We start from the raw sequence: 13,419 nt of genomic DNA, 5'->3' as shown, positions 1-13,419 counted from the left end.
AATGGGAGGGAAGGGAGCTCCAGTGCGCACGCGCGCAGTCCGCGATTCTATGAATGGGTGGGCACAAGAGACCCCGCGCGCGCATGCGCTGCGCTCCTTTTTTTATGAATGGGGGGCCGGAAAAGAACTTAACCCGTGATTGCTGGGGCTGGCTCTGGCTCCTTAAGGGGCCGTAGTTCTTTTACAAAGAGGGGTGGAGGTTTGGGCGGAGGTTGTTGTTGGGTTTTTTTTTTTGAATGAATGGAGGGCGGCGGCGACTGCTGCAGCTGGTTCAGCTGCGCGGGCTTTACCCCCTCCCAGCCTGCAAGAGGAGGTAAAAGCAACCTTCACACCACTGCGGGCCTGGGCAGGAACCCTCAGTGTCGCTGGGGGTGGGGGGCGCTGCGGCCTCCGGATACGAGGCTCAGAGCAGGGTGGGGGTGGACACACCTAGATCTGGGTATCTCTTCCCGCCGCAGGCAGTGTGCGGGGCGGGGGCGGGAGAACCCCTGCTGGGACCAGCGGCGCCCAAGGGCGTCGGGGGCTGGGGGAAGGAATTTTGAATCTGCTTTTACCAGAAATTAAGAAAACGTCCATTGCCCATATTCAAGAAGGGCGGGGTGGGGGTTGTTGAGTGAATCTGGTTCCTTCCTTAAGGCTGAATCTTTCTTGAGTGCAGACCACCCCTCCCCCATTTCTTGGGTGTGGACAGTGACTGGGCCGAGGCCTCTTCCAGCTCCAGTACCCCCCGGGGCGATTCTGTCCACTCAGCCAGAGGCCTCCCCACTCCCGAATGTAATCTCCTTAGTGCCAGGAGCCTCTGTCCGCCCTCTGCAGTCCTGGCTAGTTGCCTCCCACTCTATCCCCGCAGGTATCAGAGCCTTCACCGGGCACTGGCTTAAGGAGCATCCGTCCATCGAAGGCCGACGGCCGGTGGCTGCCATAATCGACTTTCCCAAACCCCCTTCCATCCCCGCCTCCCCCTCCAGCTCCCCTAAAGGGAAGCGGGAGAAGCAGAGAACTGGCCAGGTGCATGGGTGGAGCCCGCCGCACTGAGGATGCGGCCGGGGTGGCCGCGGGATTAAATAACAGGGCTCTTGAGCCACAGAGGAAATGGAAATGGCCGGGGATCCTTTCTTTGCTGTTAATGAGTGGGGGCGCGGGGGGGGGGGGGGTCAGCCCCAAGCCTGTGAAAAGAAAAGCCCCTGCCATTAGGCCTGACTCCTGGTAAGGAAGGAGCGAACCTTCTCTGTAGGCCCAGCTCCGCCCAGGAACAGAGGAGATTGTAGTCTCCGGGGAGCCAGGGGTAGGGGGTGGCTTTGATGCCAGGACAAGAGCTGGGCTTGAGTCTGAAATCCCTGTAAGGTGTGTCTTGCTAGTGTTCGGCCTTCCCACGAAGGTGGTGAGGCTATTTCTTCCTACGCCACCGTAGGTCGGCACTTAGCTGTTGTCAGAGAAACCAATGAAAGGCCTCTCTCGCCTGGGGCTGGACTGGAGCTGCAGAGCTGGGAGCCCAGACTAGAACCCAAGGTCACTGTGTCCTAGTCTAAAATATTCTCACCACTTGGACTCATCTCTCCCGTGTGATTACTTACCCAACTTCTAGAGGCCAGAGCAGACTCCCCCAGGGGACCTCAGCCTTCCTTCAGGACCAAGACCTTTCTAAAGCCAAGAGAAAAATTTCACCAGGACAATGGGGGATTTTACAGCTGTTCAGAACTTCCCTTTATGGGAATTGAAGTTCATTGTCACTCTCTCCATTTGCCAGACGTAGAAATTGAGGCCAAGGGTCCTGCAGATGGTAAACGGAAGCACTAATAAATTGTAGTGCTGATTTTCTACCTGGTTCTTTGAAACCTGGTTCTTTCTACTCTGCCATCAACTGTCTACTGCATCACACACCTTGCATGTCGTTTAAGCAGTTAAACAATTATGGTTTTTCCAGCTGGTGTTCATCCATGATCCTTGCATTAAATGTACAAGGATGAGAGTAAATAAATTGTTTTTAAGTTATGGAGAATGTTGAGAATGTGGGGTTGCTGTCCTGTTTCCTTTATTAGAGGAATTAGCTAAGAGACAGGATTCCATTCATGGCCTTTTTCTTGGCTTTCTTGGGGGGAAAAAAAAGTGAGAAGACCCCCAGCTCAAAGTGGGGAAGGAGGAGGAGCTCTAAGTCCTTATCTGGAAGGGGCTCTGGTGATCCGTACAGTGTAATGGGAATGCTGAAGTGCACTGGAGACCATTTTCTTGTTCTGCTTAGAACCTAAGTGGAGGATTAGTTTAGGGCAGCAGTTATGAAAAATTCATTCATTCAGTTCTGTGCCGGGGCCTGCACTGACTGGGGACAAGTAGTGAAGGTGAGATTGCTCAGTACTTTTAGGAGGTTGACTGTAGGATTCAAGGCTATACTAAGTGTTAGAAGGCACAAATAAGCATGCTCTGAGAGCATGGCAGGGATTGATTGGGGCACAGGGAGTGTTTTTCTTTTTTTTTTTTGGTACTGGGAATTGAACCCTGGGGCACTTAACCACTGAGTCACCTCCCCGGTCCTTTTTTATATTTTATTTGGAGACAGGGTTTCACTGAATTGCTTAGGGCCTTGCTAAATTCATGAGGCTGGCTTTGAACTCATGATCCTCCTGCTTCTGCCTCCCACCTCCTGGGATTACAGGGATCTGCCATAGCGCCCAGCTAGGGAATGTCTTTCTGAGACAGAGTTAATAGATGTGAGTTGAGATTAAAGACTGATAAGTGAGCCTGAGAAAGAGTTGAAAGCATCTCAGGCTGGGCAGCCTAGGAGAGACTGATACAGTGGAGTTGCTGACAGGTTTGGGCTACAATCTGACCTGCAAGGTTGAAGCAAGCCTTGTGAGGAGTTTTAAGCAGGATGTAACACACATTATTTGTGTTTTAAACTTCCCCAGCATCCCTGAGGCCAATGGTGAAGGATTGTGGGGAGATGTGGTACATTTGCTCCTTAGCAGGTAGAAGATACCATATCCACTCTTTTGGAATAAGGAATCTGGCTGGCCTGTGCTGAAGGATTTTGTCGTCTTTTATTTTATTTTTTTTCCTGTTCCAAAGCCACTTAATATTTTCCCTAACTCTAACTTATCTGCTAGGGGCAAATCCTAGTAATTTTGCATTCCTGCCATGCTAATGACAGTTTTTCACCCCAACCCCAATGCAAATGTCTGTGAGTAGAGTGGATTCAGTTCTGGACTTTGTACTTTCATTAAGCTGTTACTTTTGCCAGGATTGGGGAGATGAGTTAGTGGGAGTGAGAGGAAGGAATTTCAATTCAATGGAGCACTTACTAAATGCCAGTCTTGTGCTCAGCATGTTTTCATAGGTAATGCTGCATTTAAAAACTGTGTCTTAGGGTCTTAGGGGAACCCTGGGTGTAGCTCAGCCTTTGAGAGTATACCTTGCCTGCGCAAGACCCTGAGTTTGGTACCCAGCATCAAAAAAAAAAAAAAAAAAAAAAATCTGTGTCCTGGCATTAGCATCCTTCTTTCATACATGAAGTTCAAGTTTCCATTTTATTTATGTGTTAATTCCATAAAAAATTATTATGCACTTCTTGTGTGTCAGGCACAGTGCCAGGTATTGAGGTTGCAGTGAGAATAGCCAGACTATTTTTGTCCTTATGGAGCTTATAGTCAGTGGTGGTGCCACAGAGCAGGAGGAGGAAGAGGGGGTTAAGGGGAGGGTGTGCCTCCCTCTTATAATCTCCACAGCATCTTTATTCATTTCTATGTTCAATTGCCATTCCTCAGCCTATGTCAAGTATTAAACAATGGAAGCCAAGCCTTCCTCCCCATGTTACCTGTTCCCACCCATACAGAAATTCTGAAACTGCTACTGTTTGTGGTTAAGTGGGGGAGATAGACCTTAAACAAATAGTTGTTCAAAGAATGGTTTAATTGTAGTTAACTTAAGTGGTACATACAAAGTACAGAATGCTGAGGTTGGGGCTCAGTCTGGACTCTGGGGAAGTTTCCCTGGAGCTTAGTGCTGAGTAGTACAGACTTAACTAGGCTGAATTTAGTGGGGGAAGGTTCAGAAGCAGGAGGAAGCCTTGGGAAGCAATATAGAGACCATGGATAGGCACTGAGACCCCTGTCCTTTGAGAAAGAAGGGGCATATCAGAACTAGAGGTTACAGCTCTGTTCCAACACTCCCTCCAAAGCTTTCTAACTCAGTGAATTCAAATGCTTCAGGTTTGGGGCTGGACAGCTTGAAAGACAGATGTGCAGACAATGACTGCAGATTGCTGGAGCTAAATCCTAGCCCTACAAGCGCCAGAATCTTGGAAACTGTATTCGAACTTTAGGTGCCACAGTTTTACCCTCTGTGATATGAAAGCTAATAGTAGCAGTACTAACTGCAAACGGTTGTGAAGCTTGACGGGGGTAATGCACAAAAAAACATTAAACACACATAACACAGTAACTGACAGTAATGTTAAGTGACAACACTTGCTAGATGATGATAATTCAATATATCCAGTCCTTTGTGTGTATGTGTGTGGTGCTGGGGATCGAACTCAGGGCTTCATACTTTTTAACTTAGCTCTTGGAGGCAAGAGCTCTACCACTGAGCTACATCCCAAGCCCTTTTTTTTTTTTTTTTTTTTTTTTAAAGAGAGAGTGAGAGAGGAGAGAGAGAGAGAGAATTTTTAATATTTATTTTTTAGTTATCGGCGGACACAACATCTTTGTTTGTATGTGGTGCTGAGGATCGAACCCGGGCAGCACGCATGCCAGGCGAGCGCGCTACCGCTTGAGCCACATCCCCAGCCCATCCCCAGCCCTTTTTATTTTTCATATCAAGGAAGGGTGTCCAGTTGCCCAGGTTGGCCTTGAACTTGGGATCCTCCTGCCTTAGCTTCTCAAGTTGCTGGGGTTAGGGCTAATAGCTGGTTTGATATGAGGAATGAGTTAGAAATTTAAGAGGAATTCATTTATCTGAGTGTATCAAAAAATCAAAAAGAAATGCCATCTAAAATGCAGAGAAAGGCTGTGGGCTATGGTTCAGCTATGGAGCGCTTGCCTGACATCTGGTGTGTGTGGGGGGGCGGGGCAGGGCAGGGCGTTAAACACTTGATGATTGCGTGATTCTTAATCTCTTCAAGTGTGAACTATAAAATGGGAATGAATCTTGAGAAGATTGTTGAGCTGTAGATGGCATGATGCTTTTTAACTTGCTCAGAGCTGGCTGCACAACTATTTCCCTGGACCTCTAGTTGTTATGTGTAAATGTTATGTATAAATTTTGCAGGTTCTGACTTCATTATGGTAATACAGGTCACTCATTTCCTCTTTCTGGCTTTTCCTCTAGACCTTTTGTTTTCATTCTGGACAATGCAATGTTATGCAAAAGAAGCCTTCGAGAATGCCTCATATGATTCAACTGATTTCCTCATAGGTGTGAATATGAAGTCATCCTACCAGCCTTGATAAAAGAATCAGGATTTTTATAAACATGTTTTTATGGCAAGTTCAAATATGCATTAGTTCAAACTCATGTAAAATATAAGCACACTATCCGTTTCAGATGTGGGAGCTCAATCCAGAGCTAAGTACAAATGTGAACAGTAAACAAGAAAGCGGGGTGCTGTGGGACACACCTGTAATCCCAGGGACTCAGAGGCTAAAACTGGAGGATTGCAAATTCAAGGCCAGCCTTAGCAATTTAGAGAGGCCCTGAGCAAGTTAGGGAGACCCTGTCTCAAAATAAAAAATTAAAAGGGCTGGGGATATAGCTCAGTGGTAAAATACCCCTGGTTCAATCCCCAGTACCAAAAAAAAAGTTAAGAACTGGAGGGTATAGCTTCGTGGTAGAGTGCTGGTCTAGCATGCAGCACAAGGCCTTGGTTTGATCTCAGGCACCAAAAGAAGAAGAGAATTCAAAAACAAAAAATCAAAACCCAGCTGTGAGCGGTGGCTTTCACAGAAATTCTCTAATAACCTTGAACACTTCCGGTGATGCAATGGGTGATGAACTCTGGCTTTGGAACCTCCATAGACAGACTTTGCCCAGGGTACTACCACTTAATTGTTGAGAGATCTGAGATGAGTTACTCATCATTTAGAGCCCCAATCTAATCGCTATGATGGGCAGGATGATTCTAACTCCATTGGGTGGTTTAGTGAACACCCGGTAACTGTCTTCTCTTTATGTAACAGAATGGGACCCTCAGGAGGAACAGAGATAAGAACTGCCTGTCTGGACGCTGAAGGGGTCTGTGACTTTCTTTCTGGAAGCCTGAGAGACTTTCACTCTCCAAAGAAGGGAGGGATGCTGGCCCTTCTTTCTGACTTGACAGTTGTGCTTTGGGCCACCTGTCTACACACTTCTATTCCTGCTGCTTCATGTGGTCCTTCATTCAACCAATATTTAAGCACATTCTAGGTACCAGGCAGGATGCCAGATCTGTAGATACAACATTGGGTAAGGTAGAGAAATCCCCTGCTCTTACACAGCTCAGTCTAACGAGATGAGCAGACAGTAAAAAGAAAACATTTGAATAATACCAATTTCAGATATTGGCCAAAGCCCCAAAGGAAATAATGAAGTGATGTGACCAAGATTAGGGGAAGGAGATGGCCCCTTTCGTGAGATCAGGGAGAGCCTCTCTAAGCGGTTTGGAGGCTTAGGAGGAGAAGCCTGGTAAATGCATAAGGAGTGCAGAGATCCAGGGCAGGCTTACTGGAGTGTTCCAGAAACAAGCCTCAGGCCCTCTGGACTTTCCAGTGGACTTCCACCTCGATGTTGGGGTCCATTGTCGGGGTCATCCATAGCCTAATTGATACCTGCCAAGGAGTCTGAGAAAGCAGAGCCTGTTTTTCTCAAAACCGCTTTTTTGGATGAGGGGAAAGGGTACTAGGAATTGACTCAGGGGTGCTTTACCACTGAGCTACATCCCTGGCCCTACATTTTTTAAAAATTTATTTTATTTACTTATTTTTTTATGTGGTGCTGAGGATTGAACCCAGTGTCTCACATGTGCTAGGCAAGCATCCGACCACTGAGCCACAACCCCAGCCCTGGCCCTTTTAATTTCTAATTTTGAGATAGGGTCTGGCTAAGTTATGAGGCTGGCCTTGAACTTGGGATCCTCTTACCTCTGCCTCCTGAGCAGCTGGGATCACAGGCTTGTACCACCATACTGAGTGCAACCACATACAAAAATGTCAAATTCATGTGATTCAAAATAAGTACATTCAGAGAAGTGCACAAATCAAAAACATACTGCTCGGAGAATTTTACAAAGTGAACAGAACGGTGTAACCAGTATACTCATCAGGAAACAGAATGTTTCCAATGTTCGGACTCAGGACACAGCACCCCAAAATATGACACCGGAGACCAAACTGAACACCCCAAATATACTTCTTTGGCACATTTTAAGCTGGTTATTCAGAGAAACTGTTGACACAGGAGTAGCTGGGGAAAGCTGTCCTTTTGTATGGGAACTTTGCATCTAGGAAGGAAATCTACATTAGTAAAAGAATCTGTGTGGGGAAGGGGGCTGCTCCAGGCAACTTTTATTGCCCAAAACTTTATCTGCATAACAGCACAGCCTTTGTTCACCAGGTCCCTGCCCCATTCCTTTGAATAGCTTAGGATGCTCTGTAAACTTCAATCACTGGACTATCTTCCAGTCTCATTTTGTGGGACCCTTGTGTATATGCATGTAATTAAGTTTCTCTGTGTCATGTTTAAAATTTAAAAAAAAAATTTACTTATACATGGACACAATATCTTTATTTTGTTTATTTGTTTTTATGTGGTGCTGAGGATCGAACCTAGTGCCTCACATGAGTGAGGCAAACACTCTGCCATTGAACCACAACCCCAGCTCATGTTTTAAATTCAAAGAACCTAAAAAGGTAGAGAGAAGCAGGTTTTGCTCCCCCACACTAGCATTTTAGAAGCCCCATTCATGTCCTTCCCATCTCTACCCCTCACCTCCACTGACAAGAGCAATCTCAATCTTGATTTAACACTGCAGATTATTTTAGCCTATTTTTGATCATTCTTTAAATGAATTATAGACTGTATACTTTGTATGTGAGAGATTTGTCCATTTTATTCATGTAGTCATAGTGTCTTTTTCATTGCTAGCTAATATGCCATTATATGATATACTGTAATGTATCTATTCATTTTACTATTGCTAGGCATTTAGCTTGTTTTCTGTGTTTTTTTTTTTTTATTAAGAATACTGCTTCTGCAGGGATTAGTGGTGCACACCCATAATACCAGTGGCTCAGGAGGCAGAGGAGGATCATGAATTCAAAGCCAGCCTCAGCAATAGCAAAACCCTGTCTCTAAATAAAATACAAAATAAGGCTGGGGATGTGGATCAGTGGTTGAGTGCCCCTGAGTTCAATCTCTGGTATCAAAAAAAAAAAAAAAAGAATACTCCTTCTAGCCAGGTGTGGTGGTGTGGTGCACACCTGTAATCCCAGCTATTCAAGAGGCTGAGGCAGGAGGATTGCAAATTTGAGGTCAGCCTGGGCAACTTAACAAGACCCTGTCTCAAAATAAAAAGGCTGGGTTCAGGCACAGTGGCACATGCTTGTAATTCCAACAACTCAGGAAGCTGAGGCAGAAGGATTGCAGGTTCAAGGCCAGCTCAGTTATTTAGTGAGGCCATAAGCAACTTAGTGAGAACTTATCTCAAAATAAAAATAAAACCGGTTAAGAATGTAGCTCAGCAGTAAAACACCCCTGTACTAGCTCAGTACCAAAACACACTAACAAAAAAATCCGAAAAACCAGTAACAACAACAACAAAATCTGCTTCTTGTAGCTCAATGGTAGAGTACTTGATTAGTATGGGAGAGGTCCTGGCTTTGATCCCCAGCACAGGAAAAAAAAAAAAGAAAAAGACTACAGTTTCTATGAGTGTTCCTGTATGTGACTTTTGTGGAGCCCATCTGTAGATCTGTGCATGTATATTGAGGATTATTGTTAGTAGGAACTTCTGAGGAGCTATCCAAAATGACTGTGCTGGTTCACACTCTGCGGGCGTCATTCAGTGGCTCCTCACTGCCTGGCTCTTGGGCCAGGTCCTGTTGCAAAGAATGCACACACATGTAGTGGATGGGAGGGCGGCTGACATCATCTGCAGAATGGATCTGTTTGTGTAGTGATTAAGAATACAAGCCCTGGAGCCAGCCAGGCCTGGGTTCCAGTCTCACTCAGCTCCTCTCCCAATCTACTATCTCTATGACCTTGGGCAAGTCACTCAAGGTTACCAAGTCTCCAGTCCTTCATCTACAAAATAGTATATGTACAGTAGTTCTTCGCTGGGTGCAGTTGTGCATGCCTATATACCAGAGGTTCAGGACGCTGAGGATTGTAAGTTCAAAGCCAGCCTCAGCAACATAATAAGACCCTGTCTCAAAATAAAATATCAAATAGGGCTGGGGATGTGGCTCAGTGGTTAAGCACTCCTGGGTTCAATCCCCCAGTACTCCCCCACCAAAAAAATGTACAGTAGCTCTTTTCCAATAGGGTCTTCCAACAATGATTCCTTTATTTGAGAAATGTTTGTGGAGTGCCTACCAAGCTCCATTCTGGGCACTGAGAACTCAGGAGTGAGCAGGACAAGTGAGGCTTTGCTCTCATGGAGTGTATGTTCTAGGTAGGGGACACAGTTGATGACTATGCAAACAAATCAGATGATTTCAGATAGTGTGACATGCTATCCAGGCGATAAGACAAGGTGCTGAGATTGAGCAATGGGGTGAGGGTGGTGAGGGAGTCAGGAGGTGGTGACTAAATTGACTCTAGTCTCAAATGACAAGAAGGAGCAGCCAAGAATGGATCTGAGTGAGGAGCACTCCAGGTAGGAGGGTTGGCTGTGGGGAAGGATCACAAGGCAGGAGCCAACAGAAAGGGGGTTGATTGTGCCAGAGCTGACTGACCAACGGGGGGGGGGGGAGGACAACAGAAACAAGCAGCAGTCGCCTCACATAGGGTCTTAAAGACCATGCTTAATAGTTTGCATTTTCTTTTAAGATCAATGGAAAGTCTTGGGAGGGGACCATGCTGCTACTACTATTTCTGTCATTGCTGAGGCTCTTAAAGAACCTAAAATTTCCCATCCTCATTGAGAATGAAGAAGCCAAGGCATAGAACCATTACCATCCACCTGTAAAGTCAATCAAATCAGAGAACAGGATGCAGATTTTATCAATAAAGGGAAATGCTTTGGGTCCATTTCCCAACCAGGGATTTTAAGACAGGGGTTTTTCTCTGTGATTAGCAATTACTTGGAACCAACCAAATTCAGTTTCCTCAGCCCCACTTTGCTAAAATGCTCAGAGGTCAGTCACTTGGGTACCATTGACTATGGCCCTGGCCACCCTTTGAGGGGCTCGTAATTTGTTTATTTCCTTCCTCCCACTCCTTGTCTTCTACCTCTAGGGCCTGCCAGATTGCCAAGATGTTAGGCCCATCCTGCCTCCCTGACTTGGAGGCACACCGTCCACGCTCTTGCCTTACAAACAGCCCAGAGAATGTTTGTTCCTGTGCAGGAGAGGCCCGTGAAAGAAGCTACCTTTAATTCTTCCTGAGAGATGGTGAGTGAATCATCTGCGAATGAATGAATGCTAGTTGCATAAGGAAACTGGGCAAAGCTTCTTCTTAGGTCATACAGCACTTTTTTTCAGCACAAAGTGCCTTTTACTTGTTGGGATGGTTCATTCCTTCATTCATCACTATTTGCTGAGCTTCTGCTAGATGCAGGGTGCCAGGCACTGTACAGCAAAGAGCAAAAATGGGGGTCGTTCTTGCCCTCATGGAGCTTCCAGTCTAGTAGTGCCGCGGTCATTCCTACTTGGCAATGGCCCTCAGCATAGTAGGACTGACATTAATCAATTAGTGGCACAAAAATAAATACAAAACACCAGGGATAGGTGTTCTGCAGGGGAAATGGTAATGTCCTGAAGGTATATAACAAAAGCAGGGGGTTTGGGAAGTTCTTCTGGTAAATTACATTTCAGCTCAGAACTAAAGGACAAGTAGTGTTAAGTGGGCTTGGAGAGTGGAGTGAGAAGTATTCCAGGCAGAGAACAGTTGGAGGGAGCATGAGGAATCCTGTAAACCCAGTGGCTCAGGAGGTGAAGGCAGGAGGATTGCAAGTTCAAAGCCAGCCTCAGCAATGGTGAGGTGCTAAGGAACTCAGTGAGACCCTGTCTCTAAATAAAATATAAAATAAGGCTGGGGATATGGCTCAGTGGTTGAGTGCCTCTGAATTTAATCCCTAGTATCCAACAACAACAACAAAAAAAAAAAAAAAAAAAAAAAAAAAAAAAGAAAGAAAGAAAGAAAGAAAGAGAGAAATGAGAGAAGGGCAGCATGGCTTAAGGACTGAGAATGACGTGGACTCTGGTCCCTGACAGAGCTAGAGGATATGAGGTAGGGGTGGTGCTAGGAATATACCATAAAAGATATTTTTTTAATATCTTTATTTTATTTATTTTTATGTGGTATTGAGACCGAACCCAGGTCCTCACACGTGCTAGGTGAGTGCTCTGTCACTGAGCCACAACGCCAGCACCCCCCCCCCAACCCCAACTCTTTCTATTTCGTATTTTGAGACCCTGTCTCATAAATTGCTGGGTTGGCCTCAAGTTTGGAATCCTCCTGCCTCAGCCTCCCGAGTACCTGATATTATAGGCATGCACCACCAGGCCCAGCTAATTCACATTTTAAAAGCTCATCTGGCATTGTGTGAAGAATGAAGATTGGAGGGGGCAGGATGGGCTTGCCCCCTTGGGTTCCTGGAGTGAGAGCTGAGTCCTGTTTTTCCTAGTTTCAGGCTGTTTTACTATTCCTGCACTTTCTTCCCACACTGCCCATGTATTTGCAAATAGTTCCTTTATCAAACTGTCCTTAAATCACCAAATTTATTCTGCTTTTACTTTGTGGAGAAATCACAGTGACTAGATAAAGTAGAAGGAAAGTTTTATTTGTTCTTTTGTTTTGGGACTGGGGATTGAATCCAGGGTGTCTCACCACTGAGCGACACCCCCAGTCTTTTCTTTTTTATTTCTAAGTCAGGATCTCACTGAGTTGCTTAGTGCCTTGCTTTTGCTGAGGCTGGCTTTGAACTCACAATTCTCCTGCCTCAGTCTCCTGAGCCACTAAAATTACAGGCATGTGCTACCTTCCCTGGCAGTCATTGAACCTAACTCCTCTCTTGTGCTTGTGAGGCTCTTAAATGACTGGACTTTGTTTTCTGGTGAGTCTGACAAACTTTGTCTTTTCAGGGCAGAGCAGAGTTCAGTTTGCTTGTATTATTATATGTTGTGGAAATTACCAAATTAGCTCAGGAGACTATCCTTATTTTCTGCTATTTTCCCTGTTTTGTATGTGTGTCTGTGCGTGTGCACGTGTTCAAGTGCTGGGAATTGAACCCAGGGCCTCACACCAGGCAGCCAGTCTTCTCGGTTGTCTTCTTCCTCCCTCTCCCTCCCTCCCTTCTGCCCCCCATTTCCTCCCCCTTCCCATTCTCCTTCTCATGTCCTCTTCAGCTTCAGTCTGTTATATTTATTTCTGAGTTTTTCTTGATCCTTTTTGGGATTTCTGGACCCAGAGTTTGGTGTCTTACAACAATTTGGAAAAATATTCAGCAGGGTCAGAACTCATGTGAAACTAGTGCTGGGTACAAAGTCTAGAGAGGTGCTCATTGTTAAGGTTGTGCAGATGAAGCCTTGGCCTTGAGAGTGAGCATTTCAATTAAATTTTATTCCCTATATTTTAAGCCTTGCTCAGGTGCCTTAGCTTATTTTCTACAAATACCTCCTCCTCCAACTTAGTTTTCTTCCACACATGCCATTACACATATATTAAGCCATCTCATTCTGTCTTCCAGTCCACATATCTTATTCTTTGTATTTTTTCTCTGTGTCTCTGAATAATGTTCTAGATTTTTGAAGATCCAGTTTTCAGTAAATAAAGTCTGCCTGTAACAGTGTTTTTAGCCCACTATTTAACACCTCAGTTTTTTATATTTCAAAATTAGCTATAGACTTTTGTTCCTAGATTACATATTGGAGCCTCACATTCATATCTCAAAATATATTTAAAATACCCCTTTATCTTCTGTACTTAATCATTTCTATGACTCTATTTTGTGGGTCTGATGATGTCTGTAGTTTCTGCTGGCTCTCACTCATGGTGCCTTGTTTCCTTGTGTATTTTGTGATTTTTAACTTTAGGCTTAAGTTTCTTGAAACTTTGTGGACATTTTTTTGAGGCACAGATTGAAATTGCAGTCCTTTGGAGAGCACTTGTATTTGATTTTACCAGTCACGAGGATTTATTCCTAACAGGTGCTCACTAAGTGAAATTTTCCACTTGAGAGTTTTCTAACAACATAGGCTACAGGTTGTACGAATCAGACTGCACATTCAT

General features: G+C 45.1%; 1 long non-coding RNA gene across 2 annotated transcripts in view; it reads left to right on the top strand.

Annotated features, from left to right (window-relative positions):
* Positions 1-230: 230 nt before the first annotated feature.
* Positions 231-13,419, top strand: part of LOC308650010 — a 34,921-nt gene continuing 21,732 nt past the window's right edge. Inside the window, exons 1-3 of one of the 2 annotated variants that reach the window (XR_014022219.1) lie at positions 235-313; positions 6,171-6,225; positions 10,426-10,580. This is a non-coding gene — a long non-coding RNA (uncharacterized lncRNA). Of the gene's footprint in view, positions 314-6,170; positions 6,226-10,425; positions 10,581-13,419 lie in introns of both variants that reach the window. The other variant, XR_014022218.1, reaches the window with a different exon arrangement.

Source organism: Spermophilus citellus (genome assembly GCF_964194105.1).
Source record: "Spermophilus citellus genome assembly, chromosome: 1".
Lineage (NCBI taxonomy): Eukaryota > Metazoa > Chordata > Mammalia > Rodentia > Sciuridae > Spermophilus > Spermophilus citellus.
This window is presented reverse-complemented; position numbering and strand designations above follow the sequence as displayed.